Source organism: Artemia franciscana, chromosome 2, assembly GCF_032884065.1.
Source record: "Artemia franciscana chromosome 2, ASM3288406v1, whole genome shotgun sequence".
NCBI lineage: Eukaryota > Metazoa > Arthropoda > Branchiopoda > Anostraca > Artemiidae > Artemia > Artemia franciscana.
Window position 1 is genome coordinate 27,820,902 of NC_088864.1, and position 12,406 is coordinate 27,833,307.

A 12,406-nucleotide genomic window follows, 5' to 3' on the forward strand; every position below is an offset into this window, starting at 1 on the left:
CATATCTTTTGGTCCGCTAGTCTTTGGATCGAAGGTAATTGATCAACGTAAAAGAGTGCAATGAACTGTCATGTTTTTTGTGACTTTGTCATATCTATAAGGAAAAAAGTAATGAGAGAAGGAAACTTGAAAGAAGATATTTTGATATAAAATCTGGAAATGGTATTTATGAAGGGTCAATTGATAATTTCTTGAACTATTACTGATTGAATAGAGGAAACTTAACCAGAATTGCTTTTGTAATCTATTGCAAAGTCCATTATAGAGTACTTCTAATTGTAATAAAATAGTGTTCGTCTTGATAAAAACAAATCGTTAAGATATAAAGGATAAGAAGTATATTTAAAAAGATTGTTATTCAAAGCATGTAAGAAGTTTACACAGCCTTTTGAGAACTGTCATCGTTTGAAGTACCCACCTTTGGTTGTTAACGACTTTTTGCTTCAGCGTTTTGTTTTTGCTTTGCCATAAATTAAGCTTCTTTACTCTTATGAACCGCGAATAATTTCATTTTCAGCCTAAAGGACGCTAAAAAGTTTCTCGTCTGTATCCAATACAATTTTTTTTTTCAAATAGATTGTCACTATTTCTCACAAAATTTTTGGGGTATGCCATAAGCAATCTAATTGTTTGTTCAAGTCATATATTTATTGCTGGTTTCCCACCTTTAGCTTCTCAGCCTTTCTTTACTCTACCGTAATCGTATCAGTAATTAAAATTAATAATATAAGGTCAGAAATAAGGCTTGACTCACTTGACTTAAAGTACTTGCATGGCAGCGTCAACAGTGTAGAGGGAACCAGACGTCAGCCCCGTTAGTTGTCTCCAAAGTTGTGTGTCCTGGATGAAGATTCAACCTTCGTGGGTTCAACTCCTTGGGTATTCTGTCGACCGCAGATGACATCCGCCCATTTTGTGCGTGGTTTGCCTCTGAAGTATTTCCAGACGTTTGTATTTGGAGACTCGGGCGGGTTTTTGAGTGGGTAAGTGAAGCAGGTGACCTTAGCAACGCAGCAGGACAAACTCGAGCTGCTTAGACACGAGTGGTAATATAAAGGACCGAGGGATCTTCAAGTCCCGTATCCTACCAAACTATCTAACGCGTTAGATTTTGCGAAGGTGTTGTGTCTGAACAGCATCTAGCTTCATCATCTGCGTCTGAATTATGAGTCAAATCTCTGACGAGTATAACATAATGCAAGTTCCTAGGCAGAGTAGATTCATGCTTTTCACGACAGCTGATCTGTGGTTTGTGAAATTTTGTCCTCGGAAGACGGTATTGGCTTTTGCTGCCCTTGCTGATATCTCTGCATCTAAGTTTCAATTTGAGCAGACAATTGAACTAAGGCTGGTGAACTGCTTGACTTTTTCAACATTTTAACCCCACAGTTCCATAGTTGCCAGGAGCCTAGATGGTGCCTTATCCACAGGAATTATTTTAGTCTCAGGCAGTTCACTTTTTTGAACAAGTTTTTCTGCTGCAGAGCATAGAATTTCCGCCGCAGTTTTGAGCTCATTTGACACTTTCGCATATTAGCGTCAGATCGTCGGCAAAGTGTGAACTCTTCCAGAAATATTGATGCTAAATGGATCCGCCGGAAGTGTTTGACTAAGTCAGGATATCTAAGACCAGCGGCCCCCAAAGTGTATGCTAAGGTATTCTCGAGAGCCGCGATCACATCATTTGAGCACTGTTATGAAAAAATACTGGAAGAAATGCTCCTGAGTATCAAATGTTTGGCTATCTTGTAAAGTTTGCATGTTCCAAAACCACATAGAAAGCCTTGAAAAACACGGGACTGGATAAGGGCACCGGGGATCGAGAAATTTTATAAACCATTAATGAATATACCCAGCTCTATAATGTGTAGGATGAGAATGAGACTCATAGAGAGACGAGAATTTTTATTTAATTTTTGTTGAAGGCTTGGACTCCCGCTGACCTGGAACCAGGTTTATAGAAAAGTAAAGATTTTATGTCAGCTATATCTTAAAAGGTTTCTATAGAAAAGACTCAAGGCCTCGACTTAGCCTTGACGTATATGGCAACCCAGATCCTTTTACGCTATTTGATGACACAATTTTCACCTTGACAAAGGCCTAACACAGTCTATTAGAAAAACCGTCGAAGTGATATGGCGGGAAATTACCATGAACACCATTGATAATAACCTTATTGGTTCTGGAATCCTCCCAAACAAAATTATCTCTTGTTTATCAGTCAGAAAACTCACTTATCGCCAGAAGGAAATAGGTCAAATTGCGAGAAGGTTTATTTCAAGGATCTAATAATATTTTGAAAAATAAAAACATTTTGTTCACAAGCTGAGGTGTTGGCACTCAACACCCAGGGTATAATTAATAGATCTATCAGTTATTTTTCTATAGAAAGTTCTTTTTGTTGCTTCTGTATAATATCGCATTTCTATACGTGTACTCCTTCTGAGGCATGGAATTCAATTGTAGTTCGTTACTTAACGATGAGCAAAGCTCATTGCACTGTGTCTCTTTACAGACCTTAACATACCGACCGTGCAGCTTGTACTTTACCATGACGTCCCCATGCTGCAAAAGAATATATTTATACATTGAGTTGGTCAAACAGCTCGCGCAGGAATACTGGAAGAAGAGTCTGTGGATGGTTTCTATTTTTTTTTTTTTTTCAATTAGATTTGACTAATTAACCCTTAAACTTCAGCTAAACCGCCATCTTGTGAATAACAGGCTGAGTTCCTTGGTAATTATAGCTAGCACGAAATACTAAAACTGTAATTCAAAGATGATCAGTTTTGCGCTCTTGAATATTTAAACTGTGGCGTGTACAGTTCTTACATTAAGCAACTTGGCTACTTGTGCTACATAAAATCAATTTCTGCATGGTATGATGTAAAGGGAAAATGGTCGGTATGAAAGAGGTTTGGTCGAGATTTATATAACATTATTTTTTTAACTCAAACTTTTTTGATAACACAAAATTGTATTCGCCTTTCTTCTTCCTTCTTTTTCCTATATTAAATATCTAAGATATAATTACAAGTTCCAGCTTAAGATATTTTTGTCGTTTTATCGTTTTTGCAGCGCTGTTATTGTATTCTTTGTTTTTACTTTGGTTCTGTATTTGGCGGCAATGTAAGATCTGTTCATACCTAAGGCCGTATAAGATATCAATAATCCGTGAATATATTAAAATTCCTTTCTTTTTGCCCAATGAGACTGGCAACTTAAGCTAAGGCTACAAGATTTGCTTGTATTTTAGCTTCTTTTTTTCTAGCTTTGCTCCCAATCCTAACTCCAAAAGTGCCTTTGCTCAAGCACAGCAAGGAAGCTTTATTCTGTTTATTCCGGTACTGTCAAGAAATAGGTTTTATTTTTAATACCTTTTTTTTTAATCATTTGTTTCCCTTTTTGTTATTTCCTTCTTTACAAGGTTTTTTATTACTCCAGATGTGTCTTTTCTTATCAAGTTTCTTTTTTCTTTAGTTTGACCTGACGCGTGATCCTAGTTCATTGCAGCTTATAAAAGTTATTATAAACTTCTTATTCAGTTAAAAGTAACTTTTAAGTCAACAATTCGCTGGCTTACTAAACTTGTGTGAGCTGGATTGCAAGGTTTCCTGAAAAAGTATGTTTGACAATACTACTACTAACTACTGACATCTCACCACAGCGCAAAGCCGCCTGAGGCCAACACAGCTACGCACTCTCCTCCTCCATCTCAATCTATTCAAAGCCAAGCTGTTTATACCCTCCCATGAAGATCCCATTTCCTTTAAATCTCTACTTATGACATCCTCCCACCCTAGACGAGGACGGCCTGCTTCCCGTTTAGCACTAGACGGTTGGCCAAAAAGGACAATTTTCGGCAATCTGTCATATTTCATCCGCAGAAAATGGCCTGAATTTCTGAAAATCTGATCACCAGAGGAAGTTTTGAAAATATAGTGAAATTCATATAACCAAGTTCAGTTGAAAGAAAGGAGGAAGGTTAAAATATTTAACATAACCATTTTTGTTTTTACTAAACATACTACCTTTGGGGATATTCTACCTTATAACTGTGCGGATATTCTAGTTGACAAAAAAAGAAAATCTACTCTGTCCTCTTTATTTTTACCTCATTTGTAACCTATTCAAGAACTATTGTCAACACCGTACTGGATTACAAAGCATCCTGACCGAAAAAAAATGTTTTCATAGTACTGTGATTTTTCATGCGGTTTTATATCCATCGTCGCTAATATTTTGGCATACTATGAGAAAACATCATGGTGCTTTTCCTGAAATGTTGGACATACAAAATATCTTCTAAAAACTGAATATTTTGTAGACAAAACTTTACTTTGAACATATCTATTACCACATTAAATTTTGATGAGATTTTGAGGGGAAATTTTACGCTGGGACAAAATTCTTATAGTTGCCTTAACTTTCTCTTCGTCAACCCAATCTTACGCATGAAGATGTTAAGGCTAATTGCCCAGGTAAGTTTTCGGCAGAATTGAATTGTCTAGAAGATTTTTCCGTATTTTTTTTTCATCTGAAAGTAGGCCTAAGGAGCAACAGGAAAATGAACAAAAACAGTACATATATGAGAAGGATTGCCCCCTCTTCAACACATCGTTATTTACGCCAAAGTTTGAATTTAGTCCCGATTCTGTAAGAACGATTTCTGAAACGCAATTGTCAGATAATTAGAACAATAAGAAGCTTTAAAAGTGCTCAAAACATTAGCGTGAATAATCATCTGTTTAGAGGGTCAGTTCTATTCATTTTAAGTTTTAATGCTGCTCCTTACTTTCAGGTGAAAAAACAGTTTTTTATTTAATTCTTGGCATGTTAATGTACACTTGCCAAAGAATATCCGTTAATTCGCAGAAATCGTTGCAGATGTTATTAGAAGTCCTAGTGGCTTTGGTTAATGGCGCCTACATTACTTATTTGCTAGTTTGCTCTTTTCTAGAAAATTCGTTCCATTTAAATTAAAATCATTCCTTGCTCAAACAAAACACTAACTCAAACTTACTAATGAGGCAGTTCTAATAAATATATACATATTTTTTCTTTTTTAGAAAAATGGATATCCTGAAGTTTTTTAATCAAACAGCATGAAAAAAGCTAGTTTTGAGAAAACTTCACTTCCTGAAAATTTAAAGATCTGCAGTTACCTGATTTAGATGTCTTGTCATCAACAGCCAAAGAAATTTCGATGGGACAACCTTCAACTTCAAGAAGATTTGAAGTCTCTGTGTATTGACCTAAGGCGCTTTTTGGAAAAGCCAAGTATTTATAATTGTAAAAAATACCAATTGCTGAGAAACTCAAGTGAGAAGTGTTATTCTCAGGATTTCAAGAAAGATATTTCTAGTATTGGTAAAGATATCCGTCAGTTTTAGAAACGCTGGTTGTATGCTTATCCATGGCTAGTGTATTCGACTTGACTAAAGGCGGGTTCAAAGAGCATGGGAAACTATAAGAGTGGAAACTTCGTCGATTGAACATGGAAAGATAGGAGTTGAAAACTACTAGTGCCAGACGAAGCGTAGTGGCTGGCAAAATCATTAAAATGCCTTTAAATAAGTAGAAAAAATTCAAGTCAAACTTTATGATTGGCAAAGGCCTAACCAAATAGTATTGAAAACTCATAGTTTCCCATGCTCTTTGGACCTGATCTGTATATATAATATCACTTAAAGGTGAAGTCTCTGTGCAAGTCTTAAAAATCAAGTATTTGGCCTTTAGGCTAACCTACTGTTTAAAAGATATATATAAGGCCTACCCTATTTGTTTATGATGGCAAAGGGCTATGCCTAATTGCCTTGTTAAGATAATTAGGCGTAGTATATATTAATAGGCCTTATTATTAGTAGGCCTAGGTTTGATGAGGGAAAATCATGGCTAATTGATTATGCTTAAAAAATGCCAAATTTCGCCAGATGCTAGATGTCGTTGGTGACTTTTTTTTACACTAGCCCCAGTTTCCACTCTTATGAGCTACCAATGCTCTTTGGGCGGGCTCTTAAAGATTGTGTGTTATCTAAGCCAGCCTTGAAGAGAGGCATTTTTGGTCGTTTTTATCATAAAAACTCACAAGGACTTCAAACATTTTCATAAAGACGGAAGGGTTCATGCCAAATCCCAGCGCCACCATGAAGCTGTAATTGATGCTAATAACTTAAGTGATTTCAATGACGATGAAGAAGAAAACGTCAAAGAACAACTGAATTCTAGTATATCTGATTTTATATAGATGAACCGAAGCAAACTTGCATCAGTTTTAAAAGCAATTATATTTTGTGGTATTCACGGCATTTCTCTCCGAGGAAAACATTCACATAGAGGGAACTTTGAAGACCTATATTGTTTTTGCATTGAAGCAGGAGATCAAGTCCTTAAAGACCACATAACAACACATTCAGGAAAAAATAAATATACGTCTGGTAGTGTCCAAAACGAGCTGATAAATATCTACGGGACTAACAAGATACAATAGAGAAGTAAATGATAGCGAAGCGTTCTCTTTGCTAGCAGATGAGACTGCTGACATTACCGGGAAAGAGCAGATGTCAATAGGGGTACGTTACATAAAAACGAATTCAGACGTTGGATGGGTGATCGAAGAAGAATTTACAGGGTTTGCCAACTTGAAAGATTAGGTGCAGGAAGTATTGCTGATGCAATTTTGCATTATACAGACAAGATAGGATTAGACATGACAAAGCTAATTGGTTTAAGATTTGATGGATGTTAAATGATGGTCGGGAAAGATACTGGAGCAGGGTTGCCAACAGCGGTACAATTGTACCATTTTTGTACATTTCACCTCTAAAGGTACATTCTGGTACAATCACAAATTTTCTGGTACATTTTACAAAATGTGGTACAATATAGTACAATAAGAATTGACTGGGCGTCAGGACGCAGCGAGCGGAAGGAATTGTAGTTTTTATATATAGGTAAGCCGCTATTTGGAGGAGTGACACCAAAATAGTCTTTGCAGGAGAAAGGAGGTCTCCCAAATATCTTTGAAAGAAGATACCTGATACTTTTCTCTCTTTATTGTAATGTAATTTTCCGACCGTCCACGTGTTGTACGTAGCGAAAAAAAAAAATTTCGTCTTGCCCGTAGCACAACACGAAAAAAAAAAATAGATATGGTACAATTTTTGATCAGTGGTACAATTTTAGGGCGTTTTGCGGTACTTTTTCTTCCAAAGCGTTGGCAACACTGTACTGGAGTTCAACAAGGAATCCGAGAAAATATCCAAAAGCTGTGTATTTTCATTGTGCCTCTCATAGACTAAATTTAGTTGTCAATGACCTCAATATTGTACCAGAAATTAGGAGCACAACAGGCACAATAAAACCAGCAATCCGATTTTTCAGGGAGAGCACTCTTAGAAGGCAAAATATCCCAAATATTCCTGTTCTGTGTGAAACAAGGAGGTCTGAGAAGTACAAATGCATACGCTACTTTTCAAAGAGCCTTACAGTTAGACATAGCAACATCATCAGTAATTTTTATCGTACGTCTAAAATTCGTTTGCAGATACTCTTTATACCAGTTGTAAACAAACTGCAGTCAGTCGATTTTGACCTACATGCTGTATATATACACATAAAAGGGAAATTGTTCTGCGGTTTTCAAAGGCACAGAGTTGTCGCAGTCATAGAATTCTCGGAATTACAAGAAATCTTAAATTTACTGGACATTGAAATCAAGACACCTAGGACAACCGCAAGACAATCTCATCACTCAAACATTTATATGACTAATCCAACAAATTACTATAGATTAGCCGTTTTTATTCCTTATTTGGACTCGTAAATTGTGTCAATTGAATCAAGATTCAAAGACCACAACAAAACCACGTTCAAAGGAAGTCTTATTCATCACAACATTTTAAAAAACACAGATAAGGATCCATCTGTTAATCAAACAGTTCGTGGTAACGAACTGTAGTAAGGAGCAACCCGGCTCAATAGTAACCAAAACTCTAAAAAATGAAATTTTGACATCAACGAAAATGACACCATCAGATTCAGCATATCAGAGAACCCTACTGTAGAAGTTTCAAGCTCCTATCTACAAAAATGTGGAATTTTGTGTTTTTTGCCAGAAGACAAATCACGGGTGCGCGTTTATTTGTTTGTTTGTTTTTCTTTTTTTTTTTCTTTTTCCCAGGGGTCATCGTATCGACCAAGTGGTCCTAGAATGTCGCAAGAGGGCTAATTCTAACGGAAATGAAAAGTTCTAGTGCCCCTTTTAAGTGACCAAAAAAATTGGAGAGCATCTAGGTCCCCTCCCACACTCAAATTTTTCCCAAAGTCAATTGATCAAAATTTTTAGATAGCCATTTTGTTCAACATAGTCGAAAACCATAATAACTATGTCTTTGGGGATGACTTACTCCCCCACAATCCCTGGGGGAGGGGTTGCAAGTTACAAACTTTGACCAGTGTTTACATATAGTAATGGTTATTGGGAAGTGTACAGAGGTTTTCAGGGGGATTTTATTTTGTTTGGCGGTGGGGCTGAGGGGAGGGGGCTATGTTGGAGGATCTTTCCTTGGAGGAAATGGATAATAGTCATGGGGGAAGAAAAATTCAATGAAAAGGGCACAGGATTTTCTAGCATTACTATAAGAAAACAATGAAAAATAAACATGAAAACGTTTTTTCAAATGAAAGGAAGGAGTAGCATTTAAACTTAAAGCGAACAGAGATTATTACGCATATGAGGGGTTCTAAAAATACTTTAGCATAAAGAGCGAGGTATTTAGGAGAGATATATACCTCGCTCTTTATGCTAAAGTATTTTTAGTAATTTCAACTATTTATTCTACGGCCTTTCTGAATCATGGGTCATTGTTAAAGAATTGGGACAAAACTTGCGATTTAGTCCAAAGAGCGAGGTATTAGCGAGGGTACAAACCCTCTCGTATACATAATAAAAATATAAGATTTTGAAAGTTTGTTACGTAAGTTAATTCTGAAGTTACGTATATTTTTTACTAATAAAAACGTTCGTTAAAAATTAAAAGTTCTAGTTGCCTTTTTAAGTAACCGAAAAATTGGAGGGCAAATAGGCCTCCTTCTCCACCCCTTATTTCTGAAAATCGTCTGATCAAAACTAAGAGAAACCCATTTAGCCAAAAAAAGAATTAATATACAAATTTCATTTTAATAATTTATGTGCGGAGAGCCAAAACCAAACATGCATTAATTCGAAAACGTTCAGAAATAAATAAAAAAAACTAATTTTTTTTAGCTGAAAGTAAGGAGCGACATTAAAACTTAAAACGAACAGAAATTACTCCGTATATGAAATGGGTTGTCCCCTCCGCAATCCCTCGCTCTTTACGCTAAAGTTTGACTCTTTGCCACAATTCTACTTTTTAAAACAATTAAAACTTTAACGTAAAGAGCGAGTGATTGCGGAGGGGACAACCCATTTCATATACGGAGTAATTTCTGTTCGTTTTAAGTTTTAATGTCGCTCCTTACTTTCAGCTAAAAAAATTAGTTTTTTTTTTTTATTTAATGCTATGAAAGATCTATCTAAGTTCTATGATAATGAAAACTTAGAAGTGGAAGCAAGAACCTGGTACGATGTGTGGAAAAGCAAAGGCTGTGGTGAGGAAGTAATGCTCGTAGATCTCTTCTATGAAACTACATTTTTGCGACTAGATTATTAGTAAATAATGACATTATGACTACAACTGCATTATGAGAGCTCTTATTAACTATCTAACCATCTCGCCAACGAAATGTACTGTGGAGAGATCCTTTAGCACTCTGAGGCGAGTAAAAACACGGCTGAGGAACACTATGAGTGAAGAACGCTTATCAAGTTTGTGCTTATCAAGTATTCACAAGTGTAGAGTACAAGAGCTCAATTTGGAAGAGCTGGCTATAGACAAAGTTTCCAAACAGAAGCGAAATCTACAATTTTGTAAATCTACAGTTTTGTGATTTAAAGATTATATGTAAATTTCTTTTCATGATTTTTTTTTAAGATTGGATCAGAGGCGCCATTTGGGGGGGGGGGCAGGGGTGGGCAAATGCCCACCCCAAATTTTCCAGGGGGCCCACGCTTCCACCAAAAAGTGCCCTTTGCCGGTCATAATAATAACACTATTTGCTATTATCCATTATAAACTTTGAAAGCAGGTTAGATACATAATCTAATTCTCCAGTTCTGTCACATGCCCATTTCCTGGATGATTATATTAATTTTATAGATTCTGAATATTTGCAGTAATTCCTCTAAGTTGATACACTAAAATAGGTCAGTTCCTGGCCTATCATTCCTTCATGGAATCGTTCCTTGTTATCTTCCAATTGCACTACATAGAAGCAATTACGCGAGCGACGAAATCGCTGTCTCAGCATCTCCATGCTATCGCTGTCGGCTTGGTTATTTCTCAATCGCGCACCCTGATTCAGGCCACAAGAAGCAAACTCACCGACCTGCGTTCAGAAGCTTCATTTGTATCGCTTTTCAAGAAGGCTAGAGAGTTTGCAACAGAACTCGAAATTGAGGTACCTGCTGTGAATGGACCCGCGACTAGACCCTCCTCTGTTGGTCAGAAAGGACGACCTTGAAGAATTCAAAAGATCACCAAGCATCGGAAACAATTTGTGACTTTGATGCTAGGAAAGAATTTCATCGAATCTGGAAATTGGACTACTACTTTGGCGGATGAAATGAAGCAAGAATACTTCAAAACTTTTGACCGTCTACTAGCAGAATTTGACAGAAGGTTCACAGATAACTTGCCAGTGCTGAGTACGCTCGAAGCCTTGGATCCAAGCTCAACCAAGTTTATGAACACAGAGCTGCTCAAGCTTTTCTCTTCTCTTTACGGCGAGCTGGATATCGACAGCATTCTTCTCGAATCTCAAGCTGGTATTACCAAGCGTTTCTTGCTCAATGAGCAGAAAAATCTGGAAAACTTCCTAGACATTGTCGACCATCTTCAGGCATTACCAGTGGCTTACTCGGAAGTAATTATAGTACTTCGTAATGCTGCCACACTTCCTGAGACAACAGCGAGCAATGAGCGTTTGTTTTCCAGGCTAGAAAAAGTGAAAAACTACCTGCAGTCTACAAAAGGAGATGATCGTCTCAGTTACCTCCTTTTGATATTTGCAGAGAAGGATTTAGTAAAAAAATTTGGACTACAACCAGCTTGTTGACGATTTTGCAAAGATGAAAGCTCGGCGGTTCCCTTTGTTACCTTGAATGTTGTTATATTTTTTTTATCTTGTTATTTTTTTCCTTTTTGTAAATATATTTGATCTGGAAGATTTCTGCTGAAGGGACACTGAGATTTTGGTCACAACCCACAGCATAACAATGAAGGTTACTTTCACCGACGTATTGTTTACTTAAATAAGAAAGTTTCTCGCTGAGGAATGCCTGCCTGTAGTCTGGTTGAATTTTCCACTTTCAGTTTAATCACTTAACCTCGTTGATTGCATTCTTCATTGTTATAATTAATCTTAGAGGTCAGTGTGGCTGAGTTCCACATTTGGTTACAGTACATTTCCAAGCAGTACACGGGTGCTGAAAATGCATTTTTACTTAGAATATTCGATCAATGTGCTGCCAAAACCCGGATTTTTCTTACGCGACACAAAGTGAATCGGAGGGGGGGGCAGATGCAGATCATGTCCCCCCCTAGATTTGGCCCAAATGGCGCCTCTGGATTGGATAGAATCAAGGCTCAAAGATACGAGAGCTTGGCAGAAGAATTTTAGACAGTAGCCTTTTACTTAGACAACAGAACCTTCAGTCCTCATACTGTAAGCCCTGCTTCAAGTACAAGTGAAAACCACCCGATTTGAACCCACGTATACCCAGATTTTCAATATATTCTGTCATATTCATCAATTTCGTTTGAGATCTTCACTTTCTAGTGAACCGTTGCCACTTTCTAGCAATGAACTGAAATCTGAGGCATAGAAAAAAAAAATACAGGACATAGCCAAAATGCATTTTTACAGCACAATTATACGTGAGTATAAACAGGTTTTGAGACCAGGCGAGTTGCTGTCAATCCAGTCCTATTAATGGCTAATTCACACGAATGGAAAAACTTGTTGTTTTCACAAAAACCATTGCTTTTCCTTTAGGAAGGACAGGATTTCTGGCCTGACTTTTCTTCTAGACAACCTAAGACTTTTGGTTTTCCTCTCGCGTCTAAAGGAATAGCCTGATTACTTTGAAGGATGAATGCACATAACTATACTGTTTCAAACTAAGAGAAATATATAGTTTTTGAACTAAGAGACATTTGTTTGAATTAAAATCAACTTGTTGGAAGTGATGAGAAACTTGAGAGGCTTGGCTAATTAGGGTAAAGGCGAGGCAGATAGTCTTTGTTAGAGGCAAAGCTGGCGT

General features: G+C 37.0%; 1 long non-coding RNA gene across 1 annotated transcript; it reads left to right on the plus strand.

Moving 5' to 3' along the window:
* The first annotated feature begins 33 nt into the window (after positions 1-33).
* Positions 34-10,004, plus strand: LOC136039574 (uncharacterized). The gene is made up of 3 exons (XR_010620480.1): positions 34-162; positions 5,070-5,370; positions 9,553-10,004. It is a non-coding gene; the product is annotated as an uncharacterized LOC136039574 (long non-coding RNA).
* Positions 10,005-12,406: the final 2,402 nt, after the last annotated feature.